The 20715-nt window shown below is 37.5% G+C and overlaps 1 protein-coding gene across 3 annotated transcripts in view; it reads right to left on the bottom strand.

The window, feature by feature from the left end:
• STARD3NL (STARD3 N-terminal like) overlaps positions 1–19855 on the bottom strand; it is a 182603-nt gene extending 162748 nt beyond the window's left edge. For 2 of the 3 annotated variants that reach the window (XM_045826996.1, XM_045826997.1), the window contains exons 1-2: positions 19684–19855; positions 18850–18905 (exon numbers count right to left, since the gene is read on the bottom strand). The gene's annotated coding sequence lies outside the window, so the exon portion shown is untranslated. The remainder of the gene's footprint in view (positions 1–18849; positions 18906–19683) is intronic. The other variant, XM_045826998.1, reaches the window with a different exon arrangement.
• Between the last annotated feature and the right edge of the window lie 860 nt (positions 19856–20715).

The following is a 20715-nucleotide window of genomic DNA, read 5'->3' as shown; positions in this document are numbered from 1 at the left end:
GGTAGTTATACATTTCAACTAAAGGTTTTTAATAAGTACACAAAATCTTCAAAAACTCAGGATTCATAAGTAAGTTCTAAAGATTCTAACACACATTCTCTCAACTCAGCAAATATATCTAATATTTAGATTTCTAAAAAATCAGGATTAAGATTTACCACTCAGTATCAATATATGTCTTACCAGAAAGAACAGAGATACAAAATGCATCTTTAAAAACTGAGAAAATGAGAAAGCTAAGTAAATGATAGATTATCATCAAAATGGAAGGTTTTGACAGTTTACTTTTTTAAGTGGTTTGGTATTTTAAAGATATAGGTATGAAAATAGTAGTGTGAACCCTGAGGAAGAATATGCCTACTAAGAAGCACTCCTGGTGGCTTAACTGAACGCAAACTTAAAAAAATAAAAATTAAAAAAACCAGAGCCTAGCAGCCATTTCTACATATGGGCCTCTCACACAAATTGCACTTCCTGGAGAAGCTTGCATTGAATTACATTCCTCTTGCACTGAATTACCTCCTTCTGCACTGAACTGCCTTCCTGCACTGTGTTTATGCCATCAGAGCCAGCTCTTACAAAGGAGTTCCTGGAATCCTGTTTCAAACAATAGGCCTAAGACTTTCCTCATCCAATCAGAGCTGCATAGCTATATTCTCTTCAGAGAAACTCCATTCTGGCCAATCAGGACAGTGCCTTTTGGGCCAATCTGACTGTGAGGATTTGGAGTTCTCCTTCCCATGAGGATAAACCAGTAAGGGAGGAGGAGTAGGGACTTCCATCTATATAAGCCAGCTCCTCTCTGGTTTGGGGAGCACACTTTACCTTTCCACTTAAGACTGAAGATGGAGTTTCCCTTGCTGAGGAAGCAGACTGGCACAGGATGAAGCAAAGTAGTATACAGCACAGCATAGCAGACCAGCGCAGTGCAAAGCAGACTGGCATGGAAAGAGCAGAGCTGTCTAGCAGGAGAGCGATATGGCCCTAGGGCCAAATCACAATGTGCTGTTTCCACAGATGTGGTGTATCACATTTGAGCTGTTTTGTACTTCACTGAATAAAGTTTCCTTCTTCACCTCAGGCTAATTGGAGATTCCTGTTGGCATTCAATTGAGGCCAATTACTATTGGTTGAGAGTAGATTATCTGAATACTAAAATTTTTGGAAGATTCCTAATTATTTTCATAATCCTACAATCATAGACTATATACTATTTGAGGGTAAAATACGTCAAGTCTACAAAATTGATCATAAAACTAGACTACTAAAAATATGTAAAAGTCTTGCAATCAGGAACTATATACAGAACCAACAATGCTCAAAATAGAAATTTAAAACATAGCAATATTTAAAATAACATTTAAATACATTTAAAAATTAAATAACCTATACAAAACAGTGACAGTAAAAATAGTGGAAAGCTGTCAAACTTGAGCTTATCATCAAATTCACTTCCCTAAAGTGCATGAATTACTCTTTGAAATTATTTTTTAAATAAAGAGTAAAATTAAAGAATTGGGCATTTAATAAAGTTATAAAAACTACAACTATCCTATGGGGGAAAATATACAAAATAAAAATATGACTGTAGTTAATAAATAAATCCAAAAGGAAGATAATAATTCTTCCAAGTTGGGGGATGAGTAAGATGTGATTCATTATACCAAACTCTACTTTTGTACATGGATAAACATTTCCACAAATAATTTTAAAATACATAAATAAACTCAAGAATCAGTCTTTTAAAACTGCAAATAGGCAAACCTAAAAGGTTTAAGGAGGAAGAGATTAAGAAAGGAATGCAGGTACCACTATAGGAAACATTATTTTTCCAAATGTATGTGATACTTTACATTAATTACATTTGGAAATCATAGTCAATACTCTGGAAGATGCAGATGATCTGAATAGAATAATCCATACCAAAAAGAAATAGAAAAAAGTTGACAAAGAATTACCTAGCAAAGGAACTAGAGTCAGGCAATTTGGTAGATATTTCAACACTTGAAACATAGATAAAATCCTATAAACTGTTTCAGAACATTAAAATGAGAGTTATCCTATCATTAAATAAAGGTAACATAATATTGACATATCCGACCAAGAACACACAAGAACACAACAAAAATATAAACTAATCCCACCTATTAACTTATTACTGTGTATTATATAACACTGTGTATCATATACTAATATAATGAAAAATAACAATAGTTTTTTCACACCAAGACTGAGTCACACACAATGCTGAATACTTAACATACATTACTTACGTATTTAAGCTTCACAACAGCTCTCACAAACAGGACCCAGGTACTAGAATATATTCCTGAAACACCACTTAAGTCAAAATCACATAAATAAAAATTAAACCTAATTGGAAGGCAGGTATTTCTGTTTACCCATTAAAATGTTTCATTGCATTTCAAAAGCATGCATAAACACAACTTACAATTCACTTAAGACAAAAGGCTTTGAAACTATTACATTTTGACTGGTTTTTAATTTTGGGGTACTGGCTAGACATCTATAATCTTTCATTTTTCTTATAATGTGTGTCTCTCAAGATTTTTATCCTCCATGATTTGAAAGAGACATAGGGAAATACATTAGTAATATAAGAAAAACAGTGTAAGCTGAAATAAAATTAGCAACTGACAATGAGCCCTGGGAGGAACTAGAGACAAACAGGAGAAGAGTGTGTGCGGGAGCTTCAGGAACCACACAGGTGGACATACAGACACATTGTTGATTTATCAGTATAAGCCAGAAATCTGAACTGTAATAGCAAATTTACCAAGCATAAAGCATTAATTCAATTTTAAAAAAAGGAAAACTCATAACTTAAAAATCACCATCTAACCTTTACTTTCCTAAGGTTTTCTGCAAAGAAAAACTTGTATAAACCAAAAAATATCTATGGATGATATAGATGTCATCAAAACTAAGTTGCAAAGGAATAAAACTATTAAAGAGTCATTCTAGTACATGGAGAAAGAAATCTAAATATCAAAATATACTAAAGTTTTTCTTCAAAAGTTAATAAAGCAACCATTTGCATAGGCGATGTAATAAAATTGCAGATAAAGGAATACATGATTTTAGGATAAGAAGTAAGAAAATCTTACTTCTTTTTGTTAGAAAGTCTACAAAGGGAAACATATCTCATATATAAAAAATCAAAACTTCTCCATCTTAAAAAAACATAAAAGTAAATACTTAAAAATGATTAAAAAAAAACAAAAAAAAGGATAAAAAAATAATGAAACCTTAAAACTCAATTAGAAAAATAAGCAAAAAAAAAGACAAGGCACACAAGCAAAATAAATGTATTGATAAAACAAAGAAAAATCTCACCTAACAGTTTTTGGAGAATCAAATTAAATTCATTGAATTATTTATTAGTTTCCTGAGACCTTCTGAAGATATCAAACTCCTTAATCTTGCCTAACCTAGCACATAGCCTACTTCTATGTACTTTCCGTACCACTTCACCACACTAAAAATCAAAAGCAGTTTTCTAAAAAAAAATTACATGCTCTGGAACCTCTGTTTGTACTTTTCTCTCCACATGGAGTGCTACTCTCCTTATCTCTATGGCTCTTACTATTCCTATAAGCCTTAACTCAAAGGTCACTTTCTGATAGTTTTTGCTTCCTCCTACTATTTCTTCCACACCTATCAGAGAATAGTGTACAAAGACCTCTATAACAACTTCTATTATACAACATTAAGATTATTTTTGCTTTATATTTTTCTTAAAAAAGCAACAGCTCACTTAGGATATTGTGATTCACCTATTGACCAGTTCCTTCATTCTGAGTTTTGCTGTGGAAGTGGGAAGACAATGGAGACAAGAAAATGAGGGGGACGGCATTTTTAAATAGCATAAAAAAATATTGTTACCAGTAGACGCTTTGTCCGGAGCTCTGGGGAGTCTCCCCCATTGGTCAAGATGGCAGCAGGGGGGAGGTTCTTATACTGAGCACATGGAAAATTAGAAATATCAATGGATAGTGCCCTAACAAGAAAACCAAATAGAGAAAAAGCCTTCCCCACCCCCTTCCCAGATCAGAAGGCAGGCACAAGCCACACAGAAGTCGAAATGGTACAGGGGAGGTTATGGACCAAAGCAGTCTGTTAATGTAGCTTGGGGTAAGAAGGTATTAGTTGGGAGGTGGTCCCACCCAAAGCACCAGAAGGTGTGGGAAGTTGATTGGTCGGTCATGTGGAGAAACCAGCTGGTCTGTCCCACATCCAAGAAATCAAAAGGAACAAAGGGAAATTCCCTAGGAAACAAAGAGGCTGCACTTACTGGTGACCTGTACCGTGCCTTGCCCTGTTCTCTCCATGGGCCATGTGGCCAGTGGCCTCCAGGAGGGAGCTCTTCTCTCTCTCTTGCCCACCAGGTTAAGCACTGGCTTGTGCACTCGAGTGCTCTTTTGCCTGGAGTATGTACCTGTGCAGCCCAGCTCGACTGGGCCATGTGGCCTCCACACGCAGGTTCCAGTAGGAAGCTTGAAATGGAAGCAGCCAGGAATAAACTAAACTACCAAAGTGGGAACTAAGACCACCTAGCAGTCGCCTGTAGGCTCCAAAGGGCTGTACTTTAAATTGGAGGAACAGCTCCAGACATTGGCTTTTGTATTTCTCTTGCTGAGGAGATGGGCTTTGAGACAGGAGTCCACTATTCTCCCAGATTGTGCAGCACCTACATAAAATCTACTTCCTCTTTCACCAGCATCTGCCTCACTAGTTTGGTTTTCATGGCGACAGGCAGCTGAATTCCCATTTTTGTTCAGTTACAATATAACACACTAAGAAATAAATTTAACAAAAATGTGCTAGGTCCTAACACTGAAAACTATGAAACACTACTTAGAGATATAAAAGAAGATAAAAATAAATGGAGAGATATACTGTGTTTATGGATATGAAGAATTCATATTGTTAATATTTGAATTCTCCCCAAATTGATCTACAGATCCAACTCAATACCAATCATAATCCCATTGAGTCTTTTGTAGAATTGTCAAGGCAATACTAAAATATATATTGAAATACAAGGAAATGAGAACAACCAAAGCAATTTTGAAAAAGGACAAAATTGGAATTCACACTAACTCAAAGACTTTCTCTAAAGCTTCAGTAATGAAAAGTGTGAAACATAAGAATCAACAGATAGATCAGTGCAACGTAAGGGAGAGACTAGAGTTAGAAGAGCACTAACATGATGACTTAATTTTAACAAAGATGTCAAAGCAATCCAATGATGAAAACAAAATGTGTTTTCAACAAATGACACTGGGTTAACCACATATAAAAACTGAACAAATAAATTAAAAAAAAAACCCTAACTCACAACATGTAATAAATAAGAAGGTGTAGGAGAATACGTATTTTTACAGCATTTTGGAAGGTAAAGATTTCGTATAAAAGATGCAAAAAGCCATATTCATCTGAAAAAAAATTGTATAGGCTGCCAGTAAAATTGTAAAATTGTGAGATGGAGAAGTTCTCCTTTACAGAAAAAATGTTCAATAAAAACGGTAGAAAAAATAATAAAATTACAAAAATCAACAGTTTGTAACCCCCAGTTGAAGTTGCTGATTTAGGCAAAGATTTTTAATATATACTAAAATTATTAAAAGCTTGTTAGGGAATAGAATCTTTATACCTCAAAGTATTACCCCTCAGATTACTAAAATTCATTAAGGGATAATATACCTTTTCAGTGGTGGGACTTGCAGTCACCACTTAAACCAAGTAATGCAACAGTATCACCAATACCAAAACAGGCTGACATCACCTGCCTTCTGATGTAATACAGTATAAAGTACATAATATCAATTATCAAGGGCATATTATGATATACCCTTACCAAAAGTGTTTAATTTGAATTTAGTCCCAAAGAAGTAATCAGACAAAGGCTATGCATGGTACATTCTACAAGACAGTTATCATGGGCTGTTAAGAGACATCAAGGGGGTGAAAAGCAAACAAAAACAAAAAAAAAAAGGAAAAGTGTGATGGATACTCTTCAAACTTAAAAAAGCATAAAGAGACACAAGCATCGACTGCAATGCACAAACTGAAACTGACTCTTGAACTAAAAAGAAAAAAAGAAAGAAAAAGCTACAGAAGACAAGTGAAGAGTTGATTATGGGTTAGAATCCTAGTTGTGTAGGTGAATGCCTTTATTCTTAGGAGGTGAATGCTGGAGTACTGAGTGGTTGGTGGCATGAAGTACAGAACTTCACTGGAATGGAGCAGTTCACTTGGTCCAACCATCCATTCATCCACCCATCCAGTATATATAAACATATGTACACAATGAATATATTTAAACACAATGTATATATAGTATTTAAAATGGAGGAAATAAAATGGAATAAATATTGTTAAGTGAGTCACACAAAATAGAGTCAGGAGGCTATGTAAGGATGTGCGGCCTGAGGACACCTGGTGCCTCAGTTCCTAGAGCTGCTATTAAGTTGCTAAACCTGTTGCTAAACTCAGCTCCCTGCTAAACCATAAACATCCTGGAGCCATAAACATCCTTGAACAATTGCTACCTGGACAATATGGAATTCACTTCCTTTCTTGTAGTTTTCATCTCCCTTGTTTGCATATTAGAACTAACCAGTCCCTGTTAACCTAGCAAGCAGTCCCTCATTTGCCAAAGAATTACATTTTGTGGATTTTGCCTTTATAAGCCCTTTCTTTGTTCTGTCAAGAGAACATCTTGGGTTGCTGAATCTGCATCTCCAGTACTACAATCCTTTTGCTCAAATAAATGCCTTTGTTCATTATTACAGCCCAAACCTCTTATTTGGTTAACAGTATACATATGCATATGTAGTGTACATATTATCAAAGAGAGTAAAGGCAGATTTTCAATGTAAAAAAAAAATCATTAACTGTGCTATGAGTATAAGCTTATAAAAGCAGACCAAAGAACCAGAATTACCTAGAAAACCTCTTAAATAATACTATAAAATAGAATGGACATGGATTTGGTATAAATCTTTGTATAATAATTCTTCTGTTCACAATAGCTTGGGATGCATGATAGATTAAAAGGAAAACCTATGTAACATTTCTGGGTATCCAAATCACTCTGCCTTTTATATAGCTATTAAATCACCTAGACACAAATGTTGATTTGAGGTATAAGTTAAAAGCTTCTAAAGTGCTTGTGACTTCAGACAGGGGTCATTTGGTTTGAATCTTCAGCCAATGTCAAGTATCTAAGGTCTTTTCATTAGTGTTTTAAGGCTTAAATGAAACAGTGGAGTATACATTGTGCACCAGTCTGGGATCTAGTTTCCTTAGTTATTTACTGAAAATGTGTCGATACCACTTTAAGCATTTAAAAGTCAAATTTGTCTTTCATTTGTTCCATACATTAGGACTCTTAGGGAAATTGATTTTTTTACAAAGCACCACCCACTGCCCTGGCCAGTTAGGCTGAACTGGCTGGAGCGTCATCCTGTAAACCAGCAGGTTCAATTCCTGTTCAGGGCACAGGCCTAGGGTTGTGGATTAGTACCATCAGGGTTTGTATGGAAGCAATCGCCATTTCTCGCATCAATGTTTCTCTTCCCCTCCCTACCTCTCCTTTCTCCTTTCTCCTTTCTCTAAAATATTAAGCATGGCATCACCCATCAGGGCTCGGGAACACCTTGTGTTGTTTTAGTCAACTGATTTACTACATTGGTACCTACATTTCAACAGCACTTCCCTCTGTTCTTTCTCTTACTTTTCTTTAAGAAATTTACAAGTCCAACTACATAATAATATCTCTATATCTTATTTCCAATGGTTTTAGTCCAAATATCTATTTTCTATATCTCATACTTTCTAGTGCATTTGCGTTTGGGATGTAATGAAAACTTTTATTCCATCCCAACAAATTTGCTCATTCTCATGTTGCTATGCATTCTGCCCTCCTCCTCCCACATATTAGAGGTTCCCCATTAAAGTTCTACATCATTTCTTAAGTCTTGTCTCATTCACTAATTTCTATTAACATCAGCAGATGAAAGTAATTGTGTGCCCATAAACAGAATTTAACCTTTTGACTACCTGCTTCAAGACTCTTTTTACTTAGCCATTATTACGACCTGGAAAAATTAAAGCAGAAAACAAGTATGCTGTGCTATTTAAGTCACTCCTCTAACAGACACTAATTTATCTCCCAAGCTCAAACCTGTTCTTATAGCAACTTAATTTCTAAGTGACCAGTTTCTATAGCAGTATTTAAAATGTTAGTGAACTTTTATTTGACACAGAACATAGAAATGTTAAACTTTAAAGATGGTTGAGTAAATGCACACCAATGTTTTCATAGTTTATAAGGCAAACTAAAACATATTGACAAACTGAATCTGGATGTATACCACAAGATGTAAGAACTGCACTTGATAATTTTTGAAAATTCAAAGTTTGCCAAGAATATACTACATCTACTTTATTCACTCTGGGAATATGTTCTGAGCACCAAAAATGTGTCAGGTCTTCCTCTGAGCACTGGAGAATGTAGCAATAAATAAACTAAAAAAACATTTCCTACCCTCACAGAATTTACCTTCTAGAGTAAGGGGACAGGATAAAAAAGGAGCATTGTAATTTTAAACTGAGTGGTCAGGATGACCTCAATGAGAAGATGGAGCAAAGACTATCAGGAGATAAGAGAGAAGTGCCAGGTAGGCACAAGGATAAAGACCACCACAAATAGAGGAAAGGGTAAGGGCAAAGCCCTGAAGAGAGGCAGAACTGGCCATACAGGTCTTCACACAGGTCATTAGCTCTGCTGGAGCTAAGTGACAAGTGGGAGAGTAGTAGCAGAGAATAATAGAGAAGGCAGCAAGAGGCAGGGACTTTATACTCCATGATAAAGTCTCTAATGAGATGGGAAATCACTGGAAGGTTTTTACTAGAAGATATACATGATCTAGCTAATGTTTTAAGAGGCTTTCCAGCTAAGAACCAAAGCAGCAGCAAGACAAGTTAGGAGACTACGGCAATAATTCAAGAAGAGAAATGACATATTGACTTAGTAGACTTGAGTGGTGGCAGTGCAGGTAGTGAGAACTGACTGGTTCTAAATACAGAGCCCAGAGCATTTGGTGATGGAATGGGCATGGGGTGTGGGATAAAGGAGGGACTGCGGAAACTGCCAGATTTACAGCCTGAAGAAATGGAAGGATGGGATATTTACAGAAATGGAGAAAACAAAGGAAGAGCAACTTTGAAAAAGAGTATCAGTTTAGTTTGGAAATATGAAGTATGTGATGCTTATCAATATTCAAATGCAGATAAAATAAGTGGTTGAATATAAATCAGGAGTTTAGAGGAGAGGTCTGAGCTAGAGACAGAAACTTGAGAGTCAACAACATATAGAAGCCAAAACCTGAGCTACAACAGAAATTTGAAGGTTCTCCCTTCTCTCTATAAAAGGGGAGGGGGAAAAAAACAGAGAAAATGCATTTATTTATAGAACAAAAATCATTATGAGGAGGACTCTCCTTAAATCCACTATTTTATTAAATAATAAGCACTGAACACTTACAAAATAGAAAACTCCAAGAACATATTCAAGAGGATTCTAAAGGTAATGCAAGAATTCCCCTGCTCTCAGCAGAATGTCCACCTAGTTGAGGAGAGAAATAGTCCATGGGAATAACTGAAGAGAGGGGAAAGAAATCAAGTGTATACTCTTGACAACAACTATGCCACTTGGATGCTGTTGGTCCAGGGGAAGATATGCCAGCTGGATAGAGGAAGGACATTTGACAATGTGTATTTGTTCCTCCATGGATCACAGGCTGGCAAAATGGCAGCATGCCATGGAATGACAAGTCATTTTGGGTGGTTTATGGTTTTAACTCACCACCCCTGCAGGGGTCAATAATTTGGCAGTCAGTCATTTTACCAGCTAACACTATCAGATGGCTGGCATATTACAGCTATATTCAAAAAAATCTCTCTCAAGATGGGTAGGGGAAAACAAGAATATTCTTTCATTTGCTTTTCATCTTTTTCAGAAGCTGCTGTCAGGTGGCCCAGAATAAATGGGAACACAGGGTTACTATGCTATCTTCCTCCAGCTTCTACTCTCTCTCTCCAATTTCTGATTCTCTTCCTAGATCTCTTCTGGTGCTCAAATTGATTTTGCAGCTTTTTTCTCTTTCTTAGCTTCAGCTCCAACTTGTACACTCCTATATTTTCTCCACAGCTAACAAAGTCATTTCCACAAGTGTAAAAGAGAGATGATTTTTTTGGTTGCTGACTACCCATCATTTTCCAAAACTTCTTCCTGTCCCTACAGAACAAAATCTCCTCTCAGGTTTTCTTTAAAAAAATTTTTCAATAGATCACTTATAAAATACCTGATGGGTATTATTCCCAATTTTGACTTCATTAGCACTGTCACCCACTGGTATATGATAATTCTGAGGAATCATGTTGCTTCTTGGTGCACATATTCTCATGAATATTTAAAGTTTCCTCTTAGAGACATGTTGCCAGCTTTAGCTGTGATCAAGTCAACAATCATATTACTATTTAGACAGATGAAGGTCCCTCAACTAAGGAACTTGAAATACTTTCTCACGTACACGAAGACATCTCTTTACCATGTAACACCACTTCTTCAATACTTACTACTGAAGCAATTTTCTACAAGCAATTTTCAAACAAATGCTCCCAATTCTAAGGACAGAACTGGTGATTAATATCTCAAGGCAGTGAGCTCACTGCTCTACAGGAAGAAGAAGGTGACTAAAAGTATATACTTCCTTTAGTAACTACTTTCTTCATCTTAAAGACTAGAATTAAGAATATGTTCATCCCACATTCTTCACAGCCTCCCCAGACCTATTTTCTCTGTACAGAGTAAATAGAAGCTGAATACCAAGTAGCCAACTGATGAGTAGATAGCAAAGCCAAGGCAACTGACTACTGAGAGTCATACTGGGTTTCCTTTCATTCAACACCACCAGCGTTCTTCTCTGGAGAGAGAAGGGATCCTGCAAGTATCACTCTAATTGACAGAGCCATCTTCTCCTCACTGCTCCTGCAGTGGCTCTATAGTTGGTAGAAGTGGCACACCAATACTGATGTTAGGTTAGACATAACATCGACTGCCCTTGGAGTTTTCCAAGGCCAACTTCCTATTCCACAAACTAGAGGGAGTCAATAAAAGAGAAAGCTATTCACACCTTTGCCCAGGAATATCTACAGGCAGAAGTTACTTATATTATCTCCTATACTTTGATATACAAGGATGACACAGAGGTCATAAAAAAATACTAATCTCTATCATGAATGAAAGTTTGAGGTCTAAAAGTTGATGCATGTAAAAAATAAGGAGATCTTAAAATCTTGATGCCTACAATATATTAGTACCCTTGTCTTTTTTCATCAGACTTCTTAGGCAGACACACAAGAAACCAGACCCTCAACAGATGAGCATCAGATGACTTTATCAACTTAGCTCATGCTTCAAAAAATAAAATCACATAAACATAAGACTCAATGCAACTAAAGGCTAATATGTCCAGAAAACAGATTATGAATTATAGCCTAATAATGAGAAAGGGCTCGGAGAACATTACAGAGGCAGAGAATATTGAAAAAGTTGTAGGATCTCTTTAAGATCACAAAGTTGTCAATGAAGGTTTGAAACTAGCTGTACTCTCAAAAAATTTGCTTTCAAATTATTTAACAAGAGATAAGCAATTACAAAATTAAAAAGGAAATGACTTAAAAATATAGATACTGATATATAATATATACACTGACTATAAATACTTCAAAATTGTTAAGAAAAATGAATAATAACCAATTAAGATCATATTTACAGCTTTTATCATTAAAACAATGTTAAAGCCGATTCTGCTGCTGACTCCATCTTCCAAACATGCCAAACCTGTGACTATGTCATTCCCTCTAATATCTCTCATTGGTCTTTTCCATGTTTTCTCAATCATCACTCATTCACATTAATCCAATGATCCTGTCTCACTGATCTCCAAACCACTCTCCACACTGGTTTCATGCTAGTTTTTCTAAGATGGAAACTTGAATGAATCGCTTCATCCCTCTACTAAAAACTCCATTTCCTGCACACCAAGTGCTCTAGCTGTACTAACCTATTTCTAGTTCCCTCATAGCTCCATCCCTGGAGGTTTCGCCATCCGTGCTTCTGTCCTAACACTCCCTCTGCCTGGAGTGCCTTTTCCTCCAACCACTAACCAATTAACAGCAAAAATAAGCTTGCCTATTCATTGTTCAAGGAAGCTTAAGTATCACTTCCTCAATGAAACCTCTGATCCCATTGGTACAATACAGTGATTTTCAGCTAGTGCACCACAAGAATTTTTAAACATGCAACACCTGACTATTCAGTCAGGGGAACTGACCTCTTTTCCCTTAGATTATCAAATTAAAACAAAAAAATGAGAGCAGCCAAGACAACAATAGCCACAGTGTGAACAAATAAAAATTATACCTATTTTTGTCAGATCAGTAAAAAACAAATTTTTGGGTGTGCTGCAGAATTTTAGTCATTAGCTTATGCGTGCCATTAGATGAAAAAGGTTGAAAATCATTGATATAATATACATTCCATATATCTTTAACAGCACCTGTAATCTTTCATCTATACTTCACATACTTTTGCATGTCTTTTTCTCAGCAGTACAACAAGTGTTCCTAGAAGACATTTCTGTATCCTTGGCACCTATGGAAATGCCTGGCCATGTGTTTGTTAGGTATTCGATTTGTTTGTAAAATTCATGAATTACCATTGTATATAAATGTATACAAATAGCACTGTATAAACGTATGGATTCTGGGTACTTGGTGACTCAAGTTAGGCAAGTTTACACATGTCTGGAATTTCATCATATTATGTAAACCAAGAATATTTAATCTCTCATTAATATAAATGACAATAAAAGTAATAAAAATTTCCAACCTCCCTAAGTTAATTAATTTGGTCATTTTTTTCTAACATATAATGAATGCTATTTAGTGAATCTACTCTGATGGCACACTATATAAACTGATACAAATACATGAAAAAAGATAAAGAAACCTCTGAGTGGGAACCCACCCAAATGAATGCAGATGAGCATTTATCTATCACAAGTAAAACACTATGCTAGCAGCTGTACTGAGGAGAGGAGACTCTGTCTCTGTCCTCAAAGAGAATCCAGTGTTAAAGGAAGTAAAATGATTATATGATTAGAAATCAAAGCCCAAGATAATTATAATACACAGAAGACTGAACTTTAGGTCATGTGACCAGAAAAGGTTTGCCGAAGAGAAAATGTGCGATTTTCAAAGCTATGAAAGGGTAATGTATTGAAAGGAAGAGGTAGGGTAGAGTAAACAGAAAACAGGAGCAGGAGCATGTCCTGGAGCAGTGGCTGGAGCAGTGTCTCTGAGCCACAGGCAGTCTGGCAGAGGCTGCACAGGAGGGAGGCTCAGGAAGTGCAGCTGGACAGAAGTGTATGGACAGATTACAAAGGCCATGGAAAGTCAGCATGTGAATGTGAGCTCTTTTTTCACACCAAGACTACAGGGATGATGGCACATAGATTCAACTAAAGAGGCCAGGGTTCTGAGGACAATGGAAAACACTTCAAAGGCCATCGGGAATCCTTCTGCTCCTGCAATGTAGGCAGAGAGCCTGGTCATTCAAAGAGCGTTAAACCCAGACTCAGTTGTCTACTGGGTGTCAACAAAGTGAAGTATGGTTGTAGTTCATTTCTCCAGAATACAGCCATTGAATTCCAGAATTTATGTTTTCTCAATGTTCTATGAAATATTTATTTTAACATCTGGACAAAAAGAGGTCATGAAATAGGAATGATACTGCAGAAGGACCTAAAGGTACAGAACTTTCAAGCTGAGTCTGCACTGAGCAGCAAAGCATTGAATGTTTGTAGGAGTGTCTAACCTGTTACCCATGGACCGCATGTAGCCCAGGATGGCTACGAATGCTGCCCAACACAATATCGTAATTTCACTTAAAACATTACAAGATTTTTTTGTGATTATGTGTCACAATGTATTTAATATGTGGTCTAAGACAACTCTTCTTCTTCCAGGGTGGCCCAGAGACACCAAAAGGTTAGACACCCCTGGTAAAGTGTAATAGATGGCCAACTTTAATTCTCACATTCTTTTGGCTTAAAAGAAAGCACATCTAGTCTAGAAGCCCCATCTATCCTCATTTCCAGAGCTTTCAAAGAAGGGAAAGTTTTGCCCTCCACACAGAATAAAATGAATGTGCACTTCTCTATAATGTTGCATTGCTATGAAGTTTACACAGAAATAACTGTAAACTGATGGCCTGAAGTCAGATGTTCTCCGTATATAGGTAACAGTGTTTGTCTGCTGTGTTCAATTATGTTTTTTAAACATCAAATTATTCACCTATATTAAAAGATGAGAATTTTCCACACAAATAAAATCCAGATTTCTAGAAACATGTAATTCTGGCAATACTCCCCAATTTGCCACCCAGCCACCTCACTTACAGTCCTGTGTTGTACCTGTTGGCATTTGTTCTATTCCCTGTTTACATACATAGGTCTTTGGATCCCTGACAGTTGGTGACCAGTCTGAGCTGGTTTTGCTTAGGATAGGATTCACAAACAACACTGCTTAGTTTTACATTTAGTACTACTGCTTACTAGTTGTGTAACCTTAGACAAATCACTTAACTTCTCTATGCCTCAGCTTCTCCTTTTATAAAATGAAGACGATAATAATACAACTTACCTCAGAGAAGTTGATGGGGAGAATAAATTAGTTTAGATAAAACAGGGGTTCTCAAGGTGTCGGGGGATAGGGAGACATTTCTGGTTGTCACCACTTGGGGAAGTACCACTGACATTTAGTGGGTAGAAACCAAGGATGCTGTCAAACATCCCATAATGCACAGGCCAGCCCCCACAACAAACAAGTATCCAGCCCAAAATGTCAATAGCACTGACGATCAGAAATCTGGACATAAAAGCATTTAGAACAGCACCTGGCACAGAGGAAGCTCTCTGTGTTCGTTACTATCAATAACAACAAGTCCTGGCTGGTGTTTCCACCACAGCTGAAGAAACATCTAATAGCTCAAGAGCTCTTTGTGTTACCTTTGACAAATTTAACTATCATTCAAACAGGGAAATATACTTAAAATTCTCTGGTTCCACATCATTAATTCAAAAAGCAAGTGATTAATTTGAGAAGTATGAGAATATATTTTCCTGAAACAAAAAGCAGACAAGAATATACTTTGGCAAGCAACAACGCACAATATTTGAGGTATAATGTTCTGGAAAATACAGGACACAAAAACCTGGACACAAATTACCACAACTTATAAGACCTTAGGCCAAATCCATCCAAACTCCAAGCTTAATACACTGAGGATACCCACCAGTCCTAAGACAGTTTTCTGGAAAACATTAACAAAAGGGGAAGTAGAAACAAGAGTATTATATTAAAGAGCCTACCAAACCTGACACTACCCCAATGCCTGCCCAGGAAGATACTGAGGCTTAAACAGCTCAGTCAGTGATTCAAGGTTAGAGGTCCTGTTTGGATCTTGAGTCAGCACAAGAGGTATCTGCCAGACCCAGGTCAACTCACAAGAAAAGCAAGCAAAATAGTCCAGAAATGACTGAGTTGTGCTGTCATACTTGGGAGAGGCTTTCAGGATGTCGGAACCAATAATGGCCTGCACACGGCTCCTGCTGCTGTGAACCTGAGGTACTGACCAGGGTTCTTAGCCCAACATTGCAGGCGCCCCTGGCTAGTCTACTGGGGCCTCAGTTTTCATATTTTTAATATTAAAATGTGGAACAGCTGTTATCCATAAACACACAGAACACTGATTTTTATTTGCAATAATCTCTCTTCAACATTTACAACCCTAAGACTTGAGTTCCTCTCAAGGGACACCTTGGGAACTGTAAAGGTCAGACCCTTAACTGAAACAGGAAAGAGTTCTGTTGAATCAAAGCCAAGAAAAGCATACCACTGATTCTCTCAAACGTGAGATAATAAAAATACAAATAAAACTAAAGGGCTCTACAAAAATCTACAATCCACAAAAAAACTATGCATGTATAATATGAATTAAGTCTCTTTCAAACAGAATTAAGTCTCATCAAATAGATGTTCAAGCTAACATCTATTTGAACAGCCATGTGTATAACACAAGTTGTTATCTCTCTTTTAAGCTCAAGCCAAAATTTATTTAAGCACCCATGAATAAAACAGTGCATTACCACAGATGTCAAGATTGGTGACATGCATCACAGAGAAAGACTCCCAAAAGTGCTGTGGAAGGGAAGGCTTCCATTAGAGAGTCACAGGAAATGTCATCAAGAGTGTAGCACAGACGGATTCAGAGGGAGAGGTAAGGCTTTGACTGGCTGGATTTGTCCATCTAGAAGTCATTCCAGGCTGCAAGCAGAGTATAAGCAATGGCACTGAAGTTAGAAAGGCTATGAGTCCAGTTTGGGGTGCTGGGTTCATGGTGGAAGGGGGACACTATGATTTGAGACCAAATCACAACAGCCTGGATCATCAGAATGTGGATTCAGCTGCATGAATGATCTTAAAGGTCAGAGATACTAGGTCAAAATGTATAGCAGATGGCTAAAGAGCGAAAGCTCTCTTTTACCTAAATTTAAGTATCTTCCAACATTTAAGAAAGAAGGTGCTAATTCTATTATCATTATTCTAATATGACAAATGAATAAGATTCCACACCTGTAAGCATAAGACTGAAGCTTGGAAAACAATAACTGTTTTAAATTACCTTTCAAAGATTTGAGAAATAAAACTTAAAGTTATTTTAAAACCACTTTCTACTAACAGAAACCAAAGCTTCATCCAGAAAGTGTACACTTGTTTAGTGCTTAGAAAAAGGTTAGGGTTAGGGCAAGAGAAATAAAATAATGGATTTTTTAGCCCCCAAAGCAGCACCATTTAATCTTTTAAAAATTACCTTGTGTAAGTTTTCATAGTTGAATGCTACAGTTTTATATTTATAGAAATCCTCTGGGGTGAAACTTTCAAAAAACACTAGGCTGAGAACCAGCAGGGAGAGAATCTGATGTCAGTTACATTCTGAAAATATGTGAACATCTATGAGTCTCCACAGCCCCAGCTTTCAGCTAAGAGTACTGAATCATCATCTTCAAGTGCCATTTCATAAAATATTATTTGAAATAACAGAGATTTGTTAACTGCTGTAAATATACTCAGGGAAGCAGTGGAGCAGCACTGATTTGGCTTTGGGGGCGGGCTAATTGGAATGTTCAACTCTAGGCTCCCTCAGTACTAGCTGGCGGCTTTAAGTGTAGGTTTCCTTTTCTATAAGGAAGGGATAATATTTACTTCTGCAATATGTTAGTAGGATTAAAATGTATATAATGCAACTAGCACACCACAGGCACTAAATAAAGGCAGACATTAAGTCCCTAGTCAGTAATAAAATAGAAAATGGTTATCCACTTCAAAATGCAGTTTCCTAGAATTCTGCTTAGAGAAGAACAGGGATTGACTTCTAGTCTTTTCCAAGACTAGAAGCACATAAAGGCAAGCACATAAAAATGATACTGGAGAGGACACATGGTTGGAAGTATGAAGGGTAAAACCAGGAAGCTGAAGATAAACAGAGGCTTAGAGTCCTGCACATAATAACAATGAACAAGGAAGAAACATGGGACTCTGTGCTTGAAGGAAAGTGCCCTTTTTTCATTAAGAAAGAAGACCTCTGATGAAAAAAAAACTGTAATAAAGTATTGCAATAATTTCATAACCAAAATAAAGCAGGGAGCTGGTTAGGGTCCATGAGTGTCACTAAAGAAAACAAAGAGGGCTTTGGCAGTACCCAAATCCTATTTCCTTTGCCTGTTTACAATTCTCACATGGGGTTCAAATGATCCCACTCCTGCCCACTTCGAGTGTTATCTTTTACCACTGTCTCCCAACTCCACTCTCCCCTAGGTTCACTCCACTCCAGTCACATGGCTTTTCTTCTATCTCTGGAACATGCCAAGCGCATTTTTCCTTGAGTTTTTTTGCACATCTGCCCAAAAACTTTCAACGGATCTTCCCATAGCCAACTCATTCTAAATATTCAGGTCTCAGTCAAACTGTCACATCTTCAAAGCAGTCTTCAGTGACCACCATTCCTAAATTTCTCCCCACCTCCCAGTCCCTCTCTAGTCTCTTACCTGTAATGTTTTTTCTAGTATTCATCATTATCTAAAGTTGTCATTTTTGTTTATATGTCTTTTGTATCTCTGCCAAAATAAAAGGTCTTTGCAGGCAGAAAGTTTATCTGAATTTTTCAGCATTCAGTCCCCAACGGCTATAACAAAGTGTGGTATAGATGATGCACTCATCAGATAAATTTTCCAAAGAATGAATTCAAATGATAATAATTACCATACTTCTGCAAACATAAGCTAGGAAAAGTCCCCAGCAGCAGCCTTAGTTTCATTTCTTTAATGCAGTTTTATGCAGTAACAGTCTTTAAAGGTCAAAGTTTGAGACAGCAAGATTTAGAGAATGAATTCTTCAAAATAATAGAAAATACATATGTATGTATATATTATACAACATATTTTTAATTTATGAATAAAGCAACAGTACCATAAGTTGTTTTTTCAGATGCTGTTTCTAGAAAAAGAGAGTGTATGAGTAGATGGTATGAGGATGGCAATTTATCTTTCAGAAGCTTCTGAACAAAGAGTTCTGAGATAAACAAACTGAACTAATCCCTGTATATTTGAGAGGTTAAACCTGTCACTTTGTTACCTTGCTAAATTTATCCAAACTATTACTGAGTGAAGTGATGAATTCTGTGATTCCATCTGTGAAATAAAGACAAATGACATGGTGAACAACTGGCACAGTAAAGGAATGGCAAGTCAAGTTCTCAACATTAACCCATGTATTAACGAAAGAGAGAAAAAAATTCCCTTTCTAATCCTAAACCAAAGTAAACATGCTACTGAGATTTCAAAATATGGCCAGGTGGCCCCTGAGTGGGTAAAGCAGTTAACTAAAACCATAGCCAGCACATTCATGACTTGTACTTTAATTTATAAATTTTTTAAATTAATTTAAAAAAATAATTTATAAAATTTAATTTATAAATTTAATTTTTAAATTTTTTAATTTATAAATTTTTTACAAAAATGTTTTGAATACAGCTTTTATTGATGAATAAACCATGCCCGTTACACTTGTCTGTATCCCCAGGCATCATCTGAGTCACCATTCTTGGTCACTCTGGAAGGCCCTGGGCGCCAGCATGAAGCTGGACCCCACTGAGCACTCCTCAGGGTCTTCAGAGTGCAGGAGAGACCTCGCTCCTGCAAACATCCCCTGAATCCCAGCCCCAAGATCTGAGTGAAAAGGGGCTAAGCATTTGCAACTTCACTGTTGTGTATCTTTTACAAACAAAGCTTTGCCTAGCCCATCCTCCTCCTCTACGGAGGACGCCACAGGGCTCAGAAAACATAACCGGAAGCTCGGGCTCTGGCCTCTGTTGACCAGTCTCTAGTGAGGCCCGGAAGGTAAGTCACCTGACCCCGGGTGACTCAGTTTTCCAATCTGTCAAATAGGATGGCGAGAAACCCAGCCTACCTCATCGGGTGGTTATGGGCCGGCCGCCCCAGGCTGGCCGGGGGCAGCAACTCCTTGGTCGCGCCCGCTAGGGGCCTTGCTAGCGGAGGGGCGGGCTCGGTGGGGCGGGACCTGAGATCCAGCCCTGAAGGTGACGCTTAGCCCGTGGCCCACAGCCCGACGCCGCCCCGGACCTCCACGACTACCCGGCCCTTGACGTCATCACGCTGAAGCCACATCTTGCTCTAGGCGACCAAAGACCCTGCCGGGGCCTACCTAGAAGGCTCACTGATTGGTGAGAGTGTCTGTCAATCATCCACTGCCCAGTAAGCAAAGTGGAAAGGCAAGAGAGGGCGGGCTGACCTGTCCCTTGGAGAGGGCGGGAATTTGGAGCTTGCGCTTTGTCACCGGGGAATAGGTTGTGCTTATCTGAATGGAGTACTGCGCAATTTTATGAAGTGGCTGTTTCCCCCTCGTTGACACTTTTGCTTCATCCACCTTTCTCCAGTCTCTTGGTGGGGATTTAGTCTCCAGCTCGTGGAAAATAATCATGGGATTGGATTTCAGGGTCCCTGGGCATTTTACACTATGCAATTCAGCAATGAGAAAGTGGGACATTTCCTTTCTCTGCTCAAGGCTCACCTCCGCTTTGAATTCAAGTCCTTCAGACCTACTTAGGAGACCTTTTCTCTAAGCTCCTGTCACATAACTGACACTTAGGTCTTCATAGTAGTCACATTTCATTATATGTGCGTATGTTTTCCCACGAGATAGTGTTTTTTCATTATTGTCTTAATTTATCTATATATTTTAATTAAACCTTTTCCACAATAGATGCTACAAATATTCTTCAAATATTTAGGGAAATAGAGGGTTTACAGTGAAAATTCGGCTTCTGTTTTTAGTTTCCCAGGCACTAAGTTCACCTACTCGAGTAAACTAGAGTTGCTATCATCTTGGATATTCTTCCAAAGACGTTCTAAGTGCTGTTATTAATTTTAAATTACACATAACCATTAAAAATTAGGCTATTAGTCTGCTCAGTGTGCACAT

The sequence above is a fragment of the Phyllostomus hastatus genome, unplaced genomic scaffold (genome assembly GCF_019186645.2).
Source record: "Phyllostomus hastatus isolate PE091 unplaced genomic scaffold, TTU_PhHast_1.1 phas_scaffold_78, whole genome shotgun sequence".
Classification (NCBI taxonomy): Eukaryota; Metazoa; Chordata; class Mammalia; order Chiroptera; family Phyllostomidae; genus Phyllostomus; species Phyllostomus hastatus.
This window is presented reverse-complemented; position numbering and strand designations above follow the sequence as displayed.